A 17,708-nucleotide genomic window follows, 5' to 3' on the forward strand; every position below is an offset into this window, starting at 1 on the left:
ATCAAAATGTTTCAAAAGAGTTGGGAAAGACCTTTCATACTCATCAAGGGTGATGTCTCAATTCTAAATATTTACACTCCAAATCCAAGGGCACCCATATTAGTAAAAGAAACTTACTTAAAACAAACATCGGACTCCACACGTTAGTACCATCTACAGTATCACAAAGTTGTAACCTCTTGGGTATTACATCCTTGAATAAACTTGATTCTTTTCATAAGCATCATACTAACAGTTTCTCAGGAAGAAATGAACTTCATAAGACACCTTTCCTAGCCAGGCTGGGAATTTGGCCATCTTGATCTTAAGTAGGACATATACATGCCATCACAGCTGATATGAGTTCATGTGTGAAATGGTGTTGTCATGTTTGAAAAATACTGGTTTGTCGTAGACCTCTACTATCTCTGATTCTACAATGTTTTGGTTCCTTAGTTTGATTAAATGGTATCATCAAATGCTACAGTGAAACAAATGGAAAAAATGTAGCTTATTAATAAGTTTTCTCTTTCTTAAAATAATTTGTAATGTAAAACTTGTCAAATTCTAGAAAGCTGTACTATATATAAGTATATCCACACACATTCTCTCTCTCTATTTCTCTCTCTCTCTCTTTCTCTCTCTCTCTCTCTCAGACACACACACACACACACACACACACACACACACACACACACACACACACACACGAGTATGCCAGTAAGGAATCTTGTGGTTTTATATTTAATTTTGGAACTTGTTTCCTCTACTGCATATTGTGACAAGAAACAAACTGTTAAGTACCCTAGATATAATTTGACTAAACATATGTTTGAAACTTGATTTAATTCACTAAGGAAAATGTCAATGTGTACAACTATACTTTTCCAAATAAAATTTCTTCATTGGAATACACAAGTGATAAATTTCCACTCTAAAGATGAGGCCATATCATAAAGAAGAGTTAGTTGTTTAAGTTTATAGTTGCTCAAGGGAAAATGTATGAGAGACCTTATTTTGTGTATAGCTATTTCTGAATAAAGTCAGCAGATGAATTAAAATGTTAATGTTTAAAGCTTTGTAACTGCCAATTGTTCGTGAAATGATAAATACCAACTAGAACTATGGTAATAAAATGTCTAACAAAATTATAAAGGGCATATTTCTGTCAACATGTGCATAGAAGAGTATTATAAATTTTATTCTCACCATAATTATAAAAGGAAACAAGAGATTTATTTTTCTTTTTATTTGAAGAAAAAGCACTTATCCATATTGTAATCTAGAGTCAGTTTCTACTATAAAGTATTCATTCTCAAGGACTTAATCTTTTAGATGAATAATTTTAAATTGATTTATGTATGAGGCATGTGAAAAATAATAATTATTCAAAGTGTTGAAATCAAGTTTATGTTCAAAATGTTTACCTCCATAATGTTTTTGTCTTCATATGTTTTTATGTGTTTTGGAAGCTGTTGTTATAGGTCTTTTGAGTCACTAACTATTGGTGATGGAAACTGAACTTAGATTCACTATAAAAGCATTATGTGCTCTTAACCACTCAACTATATCTTAAACCCCATCTCTTTATTTTTATTCTATGTTAAAAATGGTATATCTCTGTAATATTGACCACATTTCTTAATTTATTTTACCTCTTAAATATAAGAACTCCTTTTTACAACATTTTTTTCATTTTCAATTTTGTACATGTGTTTATGTCTCTGCCCACCAAAATATATCTATTGCATATGAGTACAGGTGCCCTTGGAGGTCAGAGGTATTGGAAATTATGTAGTTGAAGTCATAGGAGGTTATATGTTGCTTGATGTAGAAACTGTAATCTGAAATTGGGCTTTCTAGAAGAGCAGTATTCTATCTAAGTCATTTTCCAGCACAAATTTGTACCTCTTATTGGAATAGCATTTCTATAGAAAAATATAAGTTTACCACGTACAAACTTAAAATTACATTTATTTTGCCATTTCTGCACCATAGTTTCATACTGATGTTTTGAACAATTCTCTATGAAAACTCTAAATTATATCAGAGAATATATGAGCATTGGATAATTTAAAGAAGATGGCATCTCAGGAAAATAGATGATAGAAAGCAAAATTTGTAAAGGATATAAAGGAAAATAAATAATGTGAAAAGACAAGATCAAAGGTAGTTTAGAAGGAGTAGCTTTTACACCTTAGGAAATAGACCCTAAAGCTTTTTTTTTTTTTTATTAACTTGAGTATTTCTTATTTACATTTCGAGTGTTATTCCCTTTCCCGGTTTCCGGGCAAACATCCCCCTAATCCCTCCCCATCCCCTTCTTTATGGGTGTTCCCCTCCCCATCCTCCCCCCATTGCTGCCCTCCCCCCAACAATCACGTTCACTGGGGGGTTCAGTCTTAGTAGGACCAAGGGCTTCCCCTTCCACTGGTGATCTTAGTAGAATATTCATTGCTACCTATGAGGTCAGAGTCCAGGGTCAGTCCATGTATAGTCTTTAGGTAGTGGCTTAGTCCCTGGAAGCTCTGGTTGCTTGGCATTGTTGTTCATAAGGGGTCTCGAGCTCCTTCAAGCTCTTCCAGTTCTTTCTCTGATTCCTTCAACAGGGGTCCCGTTCTCAGTTCAGTGGTTTGCTGCTGGCATTCGCCTCTGTATTTGCTGTATTCTGGCTGTGTCTCTCAGGAGCGATCTACATCTGGCTCCTGTCTGCCTGCACTTCTTTGCTTCATCCATCTTGTCTAATTGGATGGCTGTATATGTATGGACCCTAAAGCTTTTGATGGTCCAGTGGTAAACACAGAACAAAGACTACCATTTACAGAGACCATGTGCTAACAAAATGAAGAGATTCATGCCTAGTTTGTTGTTCACTCATCGATTAAGGGTCATCTTTGTAAGAAAATCAATTTTCTCTAGAAAATGAGAAGGTACCTGAATTAGTTAACAGCTAAGAGTTGTTAAAAAATAAAGTGGGTTGAAAGTCTACTCTTGTTGTTTAGATATGAGCCAAAATGTAAGCCTTGCTAGCAAGGACCTCTCTGTGGAGATCAGCTTGGACTTGAACACACAGTGCTCCACCTGCCTTTGCCTCTTGTGTATTAGACATACATTATCATGCACACGAAGTTTGTTCTTAAAGAATTTGTTTGGTTCATCACTCTGCCTGCCACTGACCAACACACACGCACACACACACACACACACACACACACACACACACACACACACCCCACACACAAACACACATACAAACTGCAGCATTGGTGTTTAGGGAATATGGTGCTTTGAATAAAAGTGCCTCATAGGCTAATAGCAAGTAATACTATTGAGTAGGTGTGTCCTTGTTGGAGTAGGTGAGGCCTTGATAGAGGAGCTTGATATGAAGTTTCACATGCTCTAGCCAGCCCAATGTGTCTCCCTGTCTTCTGTTGCCTGCTAGTGTGGATATAACTCTCAGCTCCTTTGCTAGCATGTTGTCTTCCTGTAAACCAATATACTTCCTGTCATGATGATAAAAAGTCTAAAGTTCTGAAACCGTAAGCCAGCCCCAAATAAATGTTTTGAATGTTTTATATTATTTACCAAGATGTCTTATTTATTATATCTGTTAATTATATACTTATTACAATGTTTTCATTTTATTGGATTTTTTATGTCTACATTTCAAATGTTATACCTCTTCTTGGCTTCACCTTTGGAAAATCCCTATTCTATCCCCAACCCCTGCCTCCATGAGGATGCACCCCCACGTACCCACACTCTCCTGCCTCCCAACCCTGGCATTCCCATACACTGGAGAATCGAACTTTTATTGGACCAAGAGACTCTTCTTTCATTGATGCCATTTGCACATGTATATATGTCTCTGTACATTTGGCTTGTGTGGATGCACAAGAATATAGATGTTATTGCAGGTCAGATATATTAGAAACTGTGGAGTTGAATATGTAAGAGTTGCCATGGCTATGGTGTCTCTTCACAGTAATAAATCTGAACTAAGGCAAAAATAACTATTCCAGGCATTGGTGAAACTTCTCTTTCTGAGAAGAACATATAGTGATTTCTGAGATCTCCTTGTTCTTGATCTTGGAACTTGAGCATAAATTCAGTATATATTGACAATTTTTATTCCCTTTAAGTATAACTTTTATAGCTATGGTAATTTATCTTCTTATGAAACCTTAATATTTATATGTTGTTTTGTGTGGAGCGTGTTGTGTATCTGATAAATTTTAGAGACTTCCTGAGACTTTCAGAGATCTTTCCCCTTTAGAACTTTCTGAATCTTTATCATTCCCCTTTCAGAACTGCTTATGTCTTAATGACACTTTTATTAAATTTACATACTCCTTAGATGTTACAGTGTTTTAATGAGCTTCCCTCCATGATGGAACGTTTGAATTTTGAAGAAATTGCTATATGACAGTTCCTTCCGTGTAAAAGAAAATAAGTTCACACATTCTTTTCCTACTGGTACCCAGTTATATACCAGTTGCTCTTTTCTGAATACTGCCATTCTTTGCTAGAGATGACATTGGCTTAGTTTCAAAACCTGAATGCCTGTTTTGTGATTCCCCTTCATTGGGGTTTTTGACACAGGTCCAATGCATTTGTTTATACTAAAATATACAGCATAATATGAGTTGTCGGAACATATATCCTGAGTAGCAGAACTTCTATTTCAGCATCATAAAGATGATGCCAGGACGTCTCTTGTTCCCAGTCATATTCATATTTTGGTTGCTTATACCAATCTGTGTTTGGCCAGAACAGTGCTACTGAGTATGGAAATCTACTGTCTTTAGAATTTGGAGTTCTTAGCACTGAGCTTCTTTCAGTGGTGAGAGTACAAGATAAAGCATTTTGCTGTTGGTAGCATATCACCATTTCTGTGGCAGGAAGACCTCTGCAATACTTGCCCAAATTAGCATAGTTATTCAAGTATACCCTGTGGAGCATGTTTAGCCAAGCATGGGCAGAAAAGTATCCCATATTCATCTTAATAAATCCATCAGTAATTATTTTTATTTTTTTCTATTTTTTCATACAGTATGTTCTGATTATAGTTTTCCCTTTCTCAATTCTTCCCAGATCTTTCCTATATCCCCTTCCTACCCAAATCCACAACTTTTCTTTGTCTGTCTCATTGGAAGACAAAAGGGCATCTAAAAAATAAATTAAATAACAATATATCAACTCTAGACTCTTTAATATTTACAAATTAAGATATTTAAGGATAATAATGCACACATATTTCTGATAATCTTTTGATGGTCAGATTTCTTCATGTGCTATTAGATAAGTATTACAGTTGTCTGTCAATATGGCTATAAAAATACCATAGTTACAACTGTGCATTTTGATTTTGATTCACATTGTTGAATTATAGAAAAATGTATTTTAATGTATTTAAGAAAGAAAGAAAGAAAGAACAAAAGAAAGAACAAAAGAAAGGAAGGAAGGAAGGAAGGGAGGAAGGAAGGAAGGAAGACTTGCTTTAGAGCTAAAATGTTGGATTTTTGTATAGGGAATCAAACTGGCAGAAGGAAAAAGATGAGCTTTATAGTTGAACATCTTCCTTCTGGTCTGCAACTCCAACCAGGGAGATCAGGTGCTCTTGCCCCTCTTTAATACCTTAGGGACAGCCTGTCTCCCAGGAGGTCTCCCATAACTAGGGGCACAGGTGAGATACAGCTTGGATTCTCCAGGGAGCCCAACTGACTTGGGATCTATCTGCTTGGACAGAGCACATCGTCCTTCTGGTCTGCAACTCTGTCCAGTGCAGATCCTGTGTCTTCTCCCATACTCCACAGCCCGACAGTCTGCTAAAAGGTCTACTATAACCTGGAACAGAAAGAAGCCCCTATTCCCCAACCAGAGACAACATTTTCTGCCTTCCAGGAGGCCTGCTCTAATCTATGTCATAGACCTCTATCTACCTACAAGGAGGAACAGGATCTAGTCAGAGACAACCAGGGCAGTTAACACCAGAGAAAACCAGATGGCAAGAGGCAAGCACAAGAACACAACCAACAGAAACCAAACCAATTTGGCATCATCAAAATCCTTTCCTCCCACCACAGCAAGCCCTGAATACCCTAACGCACCTGAAAAATAAGACCCTGATTTAAAATCACACAAATAGCTCCCTAAAGAAATACAGGAGAGTGAAGTAACCCAATCACAGAAAAACACACATAGTATGTACTCATTGATAAGTGGATAATAACCCAAATGCTTGAATTACCCTAGATGCATGGAACAAGTGAAACTCAAGAAGGATGACCAAAATGCAAATGCTTCACTCCTTTAAAAGGGGAACAAGAATACCCTTGGGAGGGAATAGGCAAAGTTTAGTACAGAGGCTGAAGGAACACCCATTCAGAGCCTGCCCCACATGTGGCCCATACATATACAGCCACCAAACTAGGTAAGATGGATGAAGCAAAGAAGTGCAGGCTGACAGGAACCGGATGTAGATCTCTCCTGAGAGACACAACCAGAATATGGCAAATACTTAGGCGAATGCCAGCAGCAAACCACTAAACTGAGAACGGGACACCGGTTGAAGGAATCAGAGGAAGGACTGAAAGAGCTTGAAGGAGCTTGAGACCCCATATGAACAACAATGCCAAGCAACCAGAGCTTCCAGGGACTAAGCCACTACCCAAAGACTATACATAGATAGACCCTGGGCTCCAACTGCATAGGTAGCGATGAATAGCCTAGTAAGGGCACCAGTGGAAGGGGAAGCCCTTGGTCCAGCCAAGACTGAACCCCCAGTGAACATGAATTTTGGGGGGAGGGCAGTAAGGGGAGGAGGATGGGGAGGGGAACACCCATATAGAAGGGGAGGGATAACAGTTAGGGGGATGTTTGCTTGGCAAGGTAATAACAATTGAAATGTAAATAAGAAATAACCAATTTAATAAAGATGGAGAAAGGAAAAAATATAAGAAAAGAAATACAGGAGAACACTGGCAATCACATAGAAGCTTAAAGAGGAGACAAATAAACCCCTAAAAGAAATACAGAAAATCTAAATCAAACAGGTGAAGGAATTGAACAAACCCATCCATGGCCTAAATTTGGAAAGAGAAACAATAGGGAAATCACAAATGGAGACAACCCTGGAGATGCAAAACAGGGAAAGTGATACAGATGCAAGCATCACTAACAGAATACAAGAGATAAACAATGATTACACTTGGAGGGACCCATGGCTCCAGGTGCATATATAACAAAGGATGGCATTGTCTGGCTTCAATAGGAGGAGAAGTCTGTTGTCCTGTGAAGGCTTATTTCCCCAATGTAGGGGAATGCCAAGGTGTTGAGGTGGGAGGTGTTGGGTGGGGGTAGGAGCATCTACATAGAAGGAGGGGGAGAAGGGAGGGGGGGAGGGGATGGGGAGAGAAGGGGTAAAGGGGATAACATTTGAAATGTAAATACATAAAATATCCAATAAAAATAAATAAATATAAAAAAACAAAGAGAGAATCTAAGGTTAGAAGATACCATAGAAGATATTAACATAATGTTTAAAGAAAATACAAAGTGCAAAAAATGCCCTAACTTCAAACATCCAGGAAATTCAGGAAACTGAAGAATAACAGGAAAAGAAGAGAGTGAAGATTACTTATTCAAAGGGTTAGAAAACAAATTCAACAAAATCATAAAGACAACTTCCCTAACCTGAAGAAAAAGATGCCCACAAACATAAAAGAAGCCTACAGAACACTAAGTAGATTGTACCAGAAAAGGAAAATCCTCCTGTCACAAAATAAGCAAAATGCCAAATTGCAGAACAGAGAAAGAATAGTAAAAGCTGTAATGGAAAAAGGCTGAGTAACATCTAAAATGGAGACCTATCAGAATTACACCAGACTTCTCAAGAGAGATACTAAAAGCCAGAAGATCTTGGGCAGATGGCATACAGACCCTAAGAGAACAGAAATGCCAGTCTAGGCTACTATACCCAGCAAAACTCTCAATCACTGTAGATGGAGAAACTAAGATATTTCCTGAAAAATAAAAAGAACAAATTTAAACAATATCCTTCAATGGATACGAGAAGGAAAACTCCAACCCGAGGAGAGTAACTACACCCAAGAACATACAAGAAATTAATCATGTCACAGCAAACTGAAGAGATTCACACACAGATGATACTCCTGCTAACAACAAAAATAACAGAAACCAACAAACATTGGCCTTTAGTATCTCTGAAAATCAACAGACTCAATTACCCCTCCAAAGAGACAGAGGTTAACAGACTGGATACCCAAACAGGATCCAGCATTTTGAAGCACACAAGAAACATACCTCAGTGACAAATACAGACACTACTTCAGCATAAAAGGCTTGGAAAATATTTTCCAAGCAAATGGTCCCAAGAAACAAGCTGGAGTAGCCATTCTAATATTCAATTAATTAGTCATTCACCCAAAAGTTATTAAAAGGGATGGGAAGGACATTTCATACTAATCAAAGGTAAAGTTCAACAAGATGAACTTTCAGTTCTGGTATCTATGCCCCAAATGCAAGGGCACCACATTTGGAAAAGAAAATTTACTAATGCCCAAGCACATCGAACTACACGTAATAATAATAGGTGACTTCAACACCCAACTCTCACCAATGGACAGGTTATTGACACAGAAACTAAACAGAGACATAGTGAAGCTAACAGAAGTTATGAACAAATGGTTTTAACAGATATCTACAGAACATTTTACTCTAAAACAAAATAATATACCTTTTTCTCAGCACCTCGTGGTACCATCTCCAAAATTGACCATATAATTGGACACAAAACAAGCCTCAACAGATACAAAAAGATTGAAATAATCCTATGTATTTTATCAGGCTGGTTTTCAATAACAACAAAAACAGCAAAAAGCCCACATAATCATGGAAATTGAACAACTCTATAATTATTAACTTATTTAGAAAGGAAGTTAAGAAATTACCTTCTAGATTTTAATGAAAATGAGGGCACAGCATACCTAAACATATGGAACAAAATGAAAGCAGTGTTAAGAGGAAAATTCATAACACTGAGTGCCTTCATAATGAAACTGGAGAGAGCTCCTACCAGCAACTTAACAGGACACCTGAAATTTCTAGAACAGAGAAAATAAACACATGTAAGAGGAGCAGATAAGAAAAAATTAAATCAGATCTTACAAAAAAGCTTATAGTCAAAAAAGAAAAAGAAAAAACCTGGAACATCTAAAGGAAATGTATGTTTCTAGGAAGATACAATGTACAACAGTGAAATCAGGATCCACTAAACTATATAAACAGTCCCATGATCCCTAGGAAAGGAAAACTTCAGACCACTTTTGCTTATGTATATCTATGCAAAAATACTCAGTAAAATTCTCACCAACCAAATACAAAAAGCCATCAAAAAGATCATTGATCACTATCCATCCCAAGAATGCAGGAATGGCTCAATATAAATAAATTCATTTGAAATCTAATATATAAAAATTCAAAGAAAAAAATTTGCACGATCATCTCAGTAGACTCTGAAAAAGCCTCAGACAATATACAAAACCCCTTCATGTTAAAAGTCTTTGAGAGGTCAGGAATTCAATGCAAATACCTAACCATAGTAAAAGCAGTATGCAGCGGACCAATAGCCAACATCAAATTAAATGGAGAGAAACTTGAAGCAATTGCACTAATCAAGGACAAGACATCTCACTCTCTGCTTATTTTATTCAATACAGTACTTAAAGTTCAAGCCAGGGAATCAGAAAACAAGAGAAGATCAAAGGGAAACAAATAGAAAAGGAAGAAATGAAGTTATTACTATTTGCAGATGCTATGATAGTATACATAAATGACTCCAAATATTCTACCAGAGAATTCCTATGGTTGAAAAACAACTTCAGTAAAGTGGCTGGCTGTAAAATTAATTCAAACAAATCATTAGCCTTCCTCTATACAAATGATAAATAGAGAAAGAAATTAAATAAACAACACTTTATACCATTGCCACAAATAATGTAAAATATCTTGGTGTAATTCCAAATAAGCAAGTGAAAAATCTGGATGAAAAGAGCTTTAAGTCTCCAAAGAGAGAAATCAAAGAAGACCTCAGAAGATGGAATGATATCCTATGACCATAGATCAGCAGAATTAACATAGTGAAAATGGGCATCTTACCAAAGCAATCTACAGATTCAGTGCAATACCCATCAAAATCCCAAGTCAATTCTTCACAGAGAAAGAAAGAGCAATTCTCTACTATACATGGAATAACAAAAAAAAAAAAAAAAAAACAGGAGAATGAAACAATTTTCAACAATAAAAAGAACTTCTGTGGGAATCACCATCCCTGATTACAAGCTTGTACTACAGAGAAAGTCATAAAAGCTGGATAGTATTGGTACAGAGACAGGTAAGTAGATCAATGGAATAGATTGAAGTCCTAGAAATATACCTGCATACCTATGGATACTTGTTCTTTGACAAAGAAGCCAAAATTGATATAGTGGGGGAAAAAACGAAAGTGTCTTCAACAAATGGTGTTGGTCTATCTAGAGGTTTGCATGTAGAATGCAAATTGATTCATTCTTATCTCCCTGTACAAATTTTAAGTTGAAGTGGATTAAGAACCTCCACATAAAACCAGATACACTGAATCTCTCCAGTCTAGGGGAAAATTTCATGAACAGAACAATACCAATGGCTCGGGCTCTAAGACCAACAATTGACAAATAGGACCTCATGCAACTGAAAAGCCTCTGTAAGGCAAAGGACACTGTTAGTAGGACAAAATAGCAACCTATAGATTGTGAAAAGGTCTTTCCTAACCCTACATCTGATAGAGAGCTAATACCCCAAATATACAAAAACCCTCAAGAAGTTTGACTCCAGAAAAGAAAACAACCCTTTTTAAAAACGGACTACAACTGAGTTAGAGAAAGGAGTGAAGGAGCCGGAGGAGTTTTCAATCATAGGAAGAACAGCAATATCAACTGACCAGACTGCTCCCAGAACTCCCAGGCACTAAACCACAAACCAAGGAGTACACATAGAGGGACCCATGGCTCTAGTTGCACATGTAGCAGAGGAGCACCTTGTCTGGCATCAATGGGAGGAGAGGCTCTTAGTCCTGTGAAGGCTGGACCACCCAGTGTGCTGCAATGCCAGGGCAAGGACGTGGAAAACACTCTCCTAGAAGCAGGGGGATAGAAAGTTTCTGGAGGGGAAACCTGGGAAGGGGATAACATTTGAAATTTAAATTAAGAAAATATTCAATAAAAAATAGACCATAGAGCTAAACAGAGAATTCTCGTCTGAGGAAATCTTGAATGGCTGAGAAGTACCTAAAGAAATATCCTGTACTTTTTTAGGGGCTAAAATCCACTTATTAGTGAGAACATACCATGCATGTCATTCTGTGACTGGGTTACCTCACTCAGGATGACATTTTCTAGTTCCATCTAAACTCAGGATGGCCTCATTCTTAATATTTCAGTAGGACTCCATTGTGTCAATCAACCGCATTTTCTGTATCCATTCTTCTGTTGTAGGACATCTGGGCTGTTTCCTGCTTCAGCCCATCGCAAATAAGGCCACTATGAACATAGGAGAACACGTGCTTCTGTGACATGGTCAGGGATCTTTTGGGTATATTCCCAAGAATGGTATTTCTGGGCCTTTAATAGGTTTATTTCCAACTTTCCGAGGAGACTCCAAATTGATTTCCAGAGTGGTTATGCCAGTTTGAAATCCCAGCAGCAATGGAGGAGTGTTCCTCTTTCTCCACATCCTCGCCAGCATGTGTTGTAATCTGAGGTTTTGATCTGAATCATTCTGACTGGTGTGAGGTGGAAACGCGGGGTTGTTTTGAATTGCATTTCTCTAATCACTAAGGACTTTGAACATTTCTTTAGATGCTTCTCAGCCATTTGAGATTTCTCTGTTTTGAATTTTTCCATATAATTCTATACCACATTTTTTGATTGGGTTGTTTGGATTTTTTGGTGGTAAGCTTCTTGAGTTCTTTATATATTTTGTAATATTAGCCCTCTATTTATTGGAGGTGAGGTTAGTGAAGATTTTTCTCCCAATCTGTAGGTTGCCAATTTGCCTATTGACTATGTTCTTTGCCTTGAGGTGGGTGGGGTGGGGACATCCTCATGAAGACGTGGGTTCGGGGGGTAGGGGGTGGAGAGGAGGTATGGGATATGGAACAGTTGGAGGGTGGACTGAGAGAGGAATAAAACCTGGAGTGTAAAAATAAATAAAATGTTCAAAAGGAAAAAAGAGAAAAATGGAGAAATAAAAAAAGAGAAATATTCAAAATGTCCTTGGTCATCAGGGAAATGCAAATCAAATCCACCCTGTAATTCTCCCTTACATCAATCAGAATGGCTAAGACCAAAAACTCAACTGAGCGCAGATGCTGGGGATGATGTGGAGAAAGATGAACACTATTCCATTGCTGGTGCAACTGCAAATTGGTACAACCACTCTGGAAATCAATCTGGTGGTTCTTCAGAAAATTGGAACTATTTCTGCCCAAAGACCCAGCTATATCACTTCTGGGCATGTACCCAAAAGATGCTTCATCATGTCACAATGTCATGTGCTACATTATTCTCACAGAAGCCTTATTCATAAATACCAGAAGCTGGAAACAACCCGGACCTTTCTCATCTCAACTGAAGAATAGATACAGAAAATGTGGTACAATGGAGTACAATTCAGTAGATGCAGATGCTTGCAGTCAAACATGAGACTGAGCACCGGACCCCACTGGAGGAGTTAGGGGAAGGACTGAAGGAGCTGAAGGGGTTTGGAACTCCATAGGAAGAACAACAATATCAACCAACTCTGCTCCAGAGTTCCGAGGAGCTAAAGCATCAGAATACATATGGAGGGACCAATAGCTATAGCTGAATATGTAGCAGAGGATTGTCCTATCTTACATCAATGAGACGGGAGGCTCTTGCTCCTGGGAAAGCTTGATGACCTATCAAAGGAGAATGCTAGGGTGGCAAGGCAGGTGTGGGTGGGGCAGCACCCTCCTAGAAGCAGGGGGAGGTTGGTGAGATAGAGGGTTTGTGGAGGTGAAACTTGGAAGGGGGATAACATTTGAAATGTAAATAAATAAAATAAGTAATACAAATTTTAAAAAATAAAATAACAACAATAATAATGATAATAAACATCAATTGTGTAGGCAAATGGATGAAACTAGAAAATAGCATCTTCAGATATCCAGACTCAAAAAAAAAATACATGGTATGCACTCACTGATAAGTGGGTATTAGTCAAAAAGTTTAGAGTACCCATAAAAGACTTCACAAACCAGATGAAGTTAACAAAAAGGGAGGCCCACATGTCTATGCTTTAATCCTCATAGAAGAGGGAAGAAAATAATGATGGGAGGCATAGAAAGAGAGGAACCTGGGTGTGAGAGCTGAGGGGAGTCGGGGAGGAACATGATTAGGTATAGATGGGGGTAGACAAGAGAGAAGTCCAGATGGCCAGGTGAATAAATTTGAATATGAATGTCGTGGGGTTAGAGATGAGGGGAAGTACTAGAAAGTCCCAAACACCAGGAATGGGAGAGGCTTCCTGGTCCCAGTGGGGATAACATTAGCAGAAATGCCATGGGATGGAACCTGAGGAGACCACCTCCATTAGATAGACATGGCCTCCAATTGAGGGCTATCTCAAGATTTTTGAAACAGAATTGTTCCTGTCTAAAGGAAATGCAGTCACCAAAAATGGAGCATAGATTGAATGAAAGACCATCCAGAGACTGCCCCAAATTGGGACCTATCCCATGCACAGACACCAAACTCTCACTGGTGTCAAGATGCGCTTGCAGACAAGAGCCTGGTATGGTTGTCCGCTGAGAGGCTTTACCAGCACCTGACTGAGATAGATGCAGATAACCAACCATTGGGTTGAGCAGGGGGACCCCTATGGATGAGTTAGGGGAAGGACTAAAGGAGTTGAAGGACATTGCAACCCCATAGGAAGAATCATGGTATCAACTAACTGGACTCCTCAGAGCTCCCAAGGTTTAAACAACCATCCAGAGAACTGCTGGTCAGTGGCCCCTACTACATATGTAGCAGAGGACTGACTGCCTTGTCGATGTCAGTGGGAGGGCAAGCATTTGGACCTGTGGAGGCTTGATGCCCCAGTGAAGGAAGATGTTGAAGTGGTAAGATGGGATTTGGTGAGTGGGTGTGGGAGCACCCAATTAGAGGTGAAGGGGAGGGCAAATGGGATGAGGAACTAGTAGACGGTGGACTGGGAAGGGGACAACTTTTGAAATGTAAATAAATAAAATAATAAAAAGAATATTAGAATAAAACTGAAATTTTAATGGAAAAAATAAGGACAATTGTGATGATGATGATAATAATAACAATAATAATAATAATAATAATAATAATAATAATAATAATAATGGAATTAAAGAATACACAATCTTGTAAGATTTTATTTTCCCAAATAAATAGTGCTTAATACCATCAGACACAACAGAATGAGAGCAAGAATTATGTTTTTCCAATTCTTCAAGAAGACAATCCTCAGGGGGTTGGGGATTTGGCTCAGTGGTAGAGCGCTTGCCTAGCAAGCACAAGGCCGTGGGTTCGGTCCCCAGCTCCGAGAAAAAAAAAAAAAAACAAAAAAAGAAGAGAAGACAATCCTCTAGTCTACTTCTAGAAAAACTATGAGTATGTGGGGATTGATGTTATAATAAAATTCACATAAGTCGTATACATTCTGTGAGACCTTTCAAGAAGAGCTTAAATGATTGCTTTTTAATACTATAGAAAAGTAAGAAATAATTCTAAAAAGCTTTCTCTGAAGTTTTACAGTGATTGCAAAATCTCATACAGACAAAAAAGAACACTGAATCCATTTCTAGTTCTAATGTAAACACATACATACACACACACACACAAACACACACAAATACACAATTTGTGTAGCCATTCCCAAAGAAATCCATTAGTTCCAGAATGAAAAAAATTAAATGTTGAAGAAAGAAATTGAGAAAGATTAAAAAGATGGAATGGGCTTCAATGCTTCCAGATAAGTAGAATAGAAATTGTAAAATGACCACTCTACAAACAACTCTCTAGAGATTCAATGTCATTGTGACCAAATTAGTATATCTTTTCTCCAGAAGTAGTAAAACCTATCTTAAACTTCAAATGGAAACATGGAAACACTTTATAAACAAAGGACAATGTGATAACAAACTACAAAGCAGAGCAATATTAATAAAACATCATGAAATTAGCAAAACTAAAGAAAACAAAAAATTTAGAATAAAACAAAACAAAGTCAGAAATGTAGGTCAAAAAAAAAATAGACTAGATGATCCAGATATAAATCCACACAATAGACCATCCGGGTTTTTGAAAATCTTTACAAAATATACATTGAAAAAAGTAAACAGAATTTTTAATAAATATAGCTGGATAAAATGGCTATGTGTGGTTTCTTGTAGTAGAAAACCAAAATTCATGTATATGTTAATAATAGTAATTGGTTATAGTAGCTTATATATAAATAAATAAAGAAGAGGATATATTTTGCAAGAGTAATGTATTGGGAGTGCTGTAGAAATTAAGGGGGAAATGAGAGGCCTATATGATAAAAAAAACTATTGAACACCTATTAAAATATTCAATTAATTAATTTAAAACCCTTTGTTTATTGTACATTTGTTCATTTTAAGCTGAGCTGTATTCTTTATGCATAGAACATTTTTTTTAATTAACTTGAGTGTTTCTTATTTACATTTCGAGTGTTATTCCCTTTCCTGGGTTCCGGGCAAACATCCCCCTAATCCCTCCCCCTCCCCTGCTTTATGGGTGTTCCCCTCCCCATCCTCCCCACATTACCGCCCTCCCCCCAACAATCACGTTCACTGGGGGTTCAGTCTTAGCAGGACCAAGGGCTTCCCCTTCCACTGGTGATCTTACTAGAATATTCATTGCTACCTATGAGGTCAGAGTCCAGGGTCAGTCCATGTATAGTCTTTAGGTAGTGGCTTAGTCCCTGGAAGCTCTGGTTGCTTGTCATTGTTGTTCATAAGGGGTCTCGAGCTCCTTCAAGCTCTTCTAGTTCTTTCTCTGATTCCTTCAACGGGGGTCCTATTCTCAGTTCAGTGGTTTGCTGCTGGCATTCGCCTCTATATTTGCTGTATTCTGGCTGTGTCTCTCAGGAGCCATCTACATCCGGCTCCTGTCGGCCTGCGCTTCTTTGCTTCATCCATCTTGTCTAATTGGGTGGCTGTATATGTATGGGCCATATGTGGGGCAGGCTCTGAATGGGTGTTCCTTCTGTGTCTCTTTTAATCTTTGCCTCTCTATTCCCTGCCAAGGGTATTCTTGTTCCCCTTTTAAAGAAGGAGTGAAGCATTCATATTTTGATCATCCGTCTTGAGTTTCGTTTGTTCTAGGCATCTAGGGTAATTCAAGCATTTGGGCTAATAGACACTTATCAATGAGTGCATACCATGCATAGAACATTTTAACATACTGAAGATTCTTCTAAATTTGCAGTATTTGATTCTGTTTTTATTTCTACTGGACCTTGGATGTAAAATATAGCTACTGAATCAGGCAGGAGGAAATTACTGCATAGCTCTTTCGACCACCTATAAATCTTTGTAAGCACTGAGAATAGTTTTGGGTTTTGTTCAACACTTTGTTCGAAATTATTAGTGTGAAAAGTAGCATTAGAAGATAGAAATAATTTGTCTTCATGGAATGAAGGCAGGCAGATTTGTTTTAGAGTAGCAAGATAAAGTTAATACTTTCTTGTGGGCATACATTAGCCAGATATGTCAACAACTCTACCAAAAGTGGCGGGCTCTCTAAGCTCAGGGTCTCAACTGTGCTGTAGCTCCCTGTGAACATGGCACTTCCTCGACTCCTCCACATGATTGCTGTAGGGATTTGTGCCAGAAAGAACTGATGTGAACATGAAATTAATAATGCATGTTGTCCTATTACTTGTACAACCTCTGTCTCTATCTTATAAGATCATTGTCTTCTATCTATATGCAGGGCTTTAGATAGAAGCTTTCAGGGAGGTGGAAGTTTTACCTCACTCATGGTTCTTAAATGACAGAGGTGATTACAGTTTGCTCAGTGTTACTCTACAGACATAATTTAAAAACCCAGAATCTGAATATTGATGGAATTCTAGTGAGGAAATCAGTTGAAAATAAACTAGCACCAATATAATGATGAAACTCATCAGCTCCCTTAGTAACATGAAGCTTAAGTTGTTCACAAGAGAATTGCATCAGTTCAGAAGCCAGTGTCAATATCTTTGTTTGCTAAACTATGTTAGGCAAAACAGTTCTCTACAAGAATGTCCTTTGGTAATTTGTGACCAAATAAGTTGCATGGAGTAAACAACATCAGTCAATCTTATATACTGCTTAAGAATTCCCCAAACATTAGCACTTAAACCCTCTGAGAAATCCTGCAATAAAACTTTTTCGATGCAATTTACACCTGAATTTCTCAGAGTAATTTGATAATAAAACTTTTATCTGTTTATCTGCTGTCTCACATTTTGGGAATCACTGTTTGGGATGGACTCCTTTGAGACTATTTTCAAGGTATTAGTGCAAATCCTTGAATAAATTGTAGTTTAGAAGATTTTATCTCTACGAAAAGAATCTACATATGAGCTGTAGCAATTATTAAACATAG

The sequence above is a fragment of the Rattus norvegicus genome, chromosome 11 (genome assembly GCF_021556685.1).
Source record: "Rattus norvegicus strain SHRSP/BbbUtx chromosome 11, alternate assembly SHRSP_T2T, whole genome shotgun sequence".
Classification (NCBI taxonomy): Eukaryota; Metazoa; Chordata; class Mammalia; order Rodentia; family Muridae; genus Rattus; species Rattus norvegicus.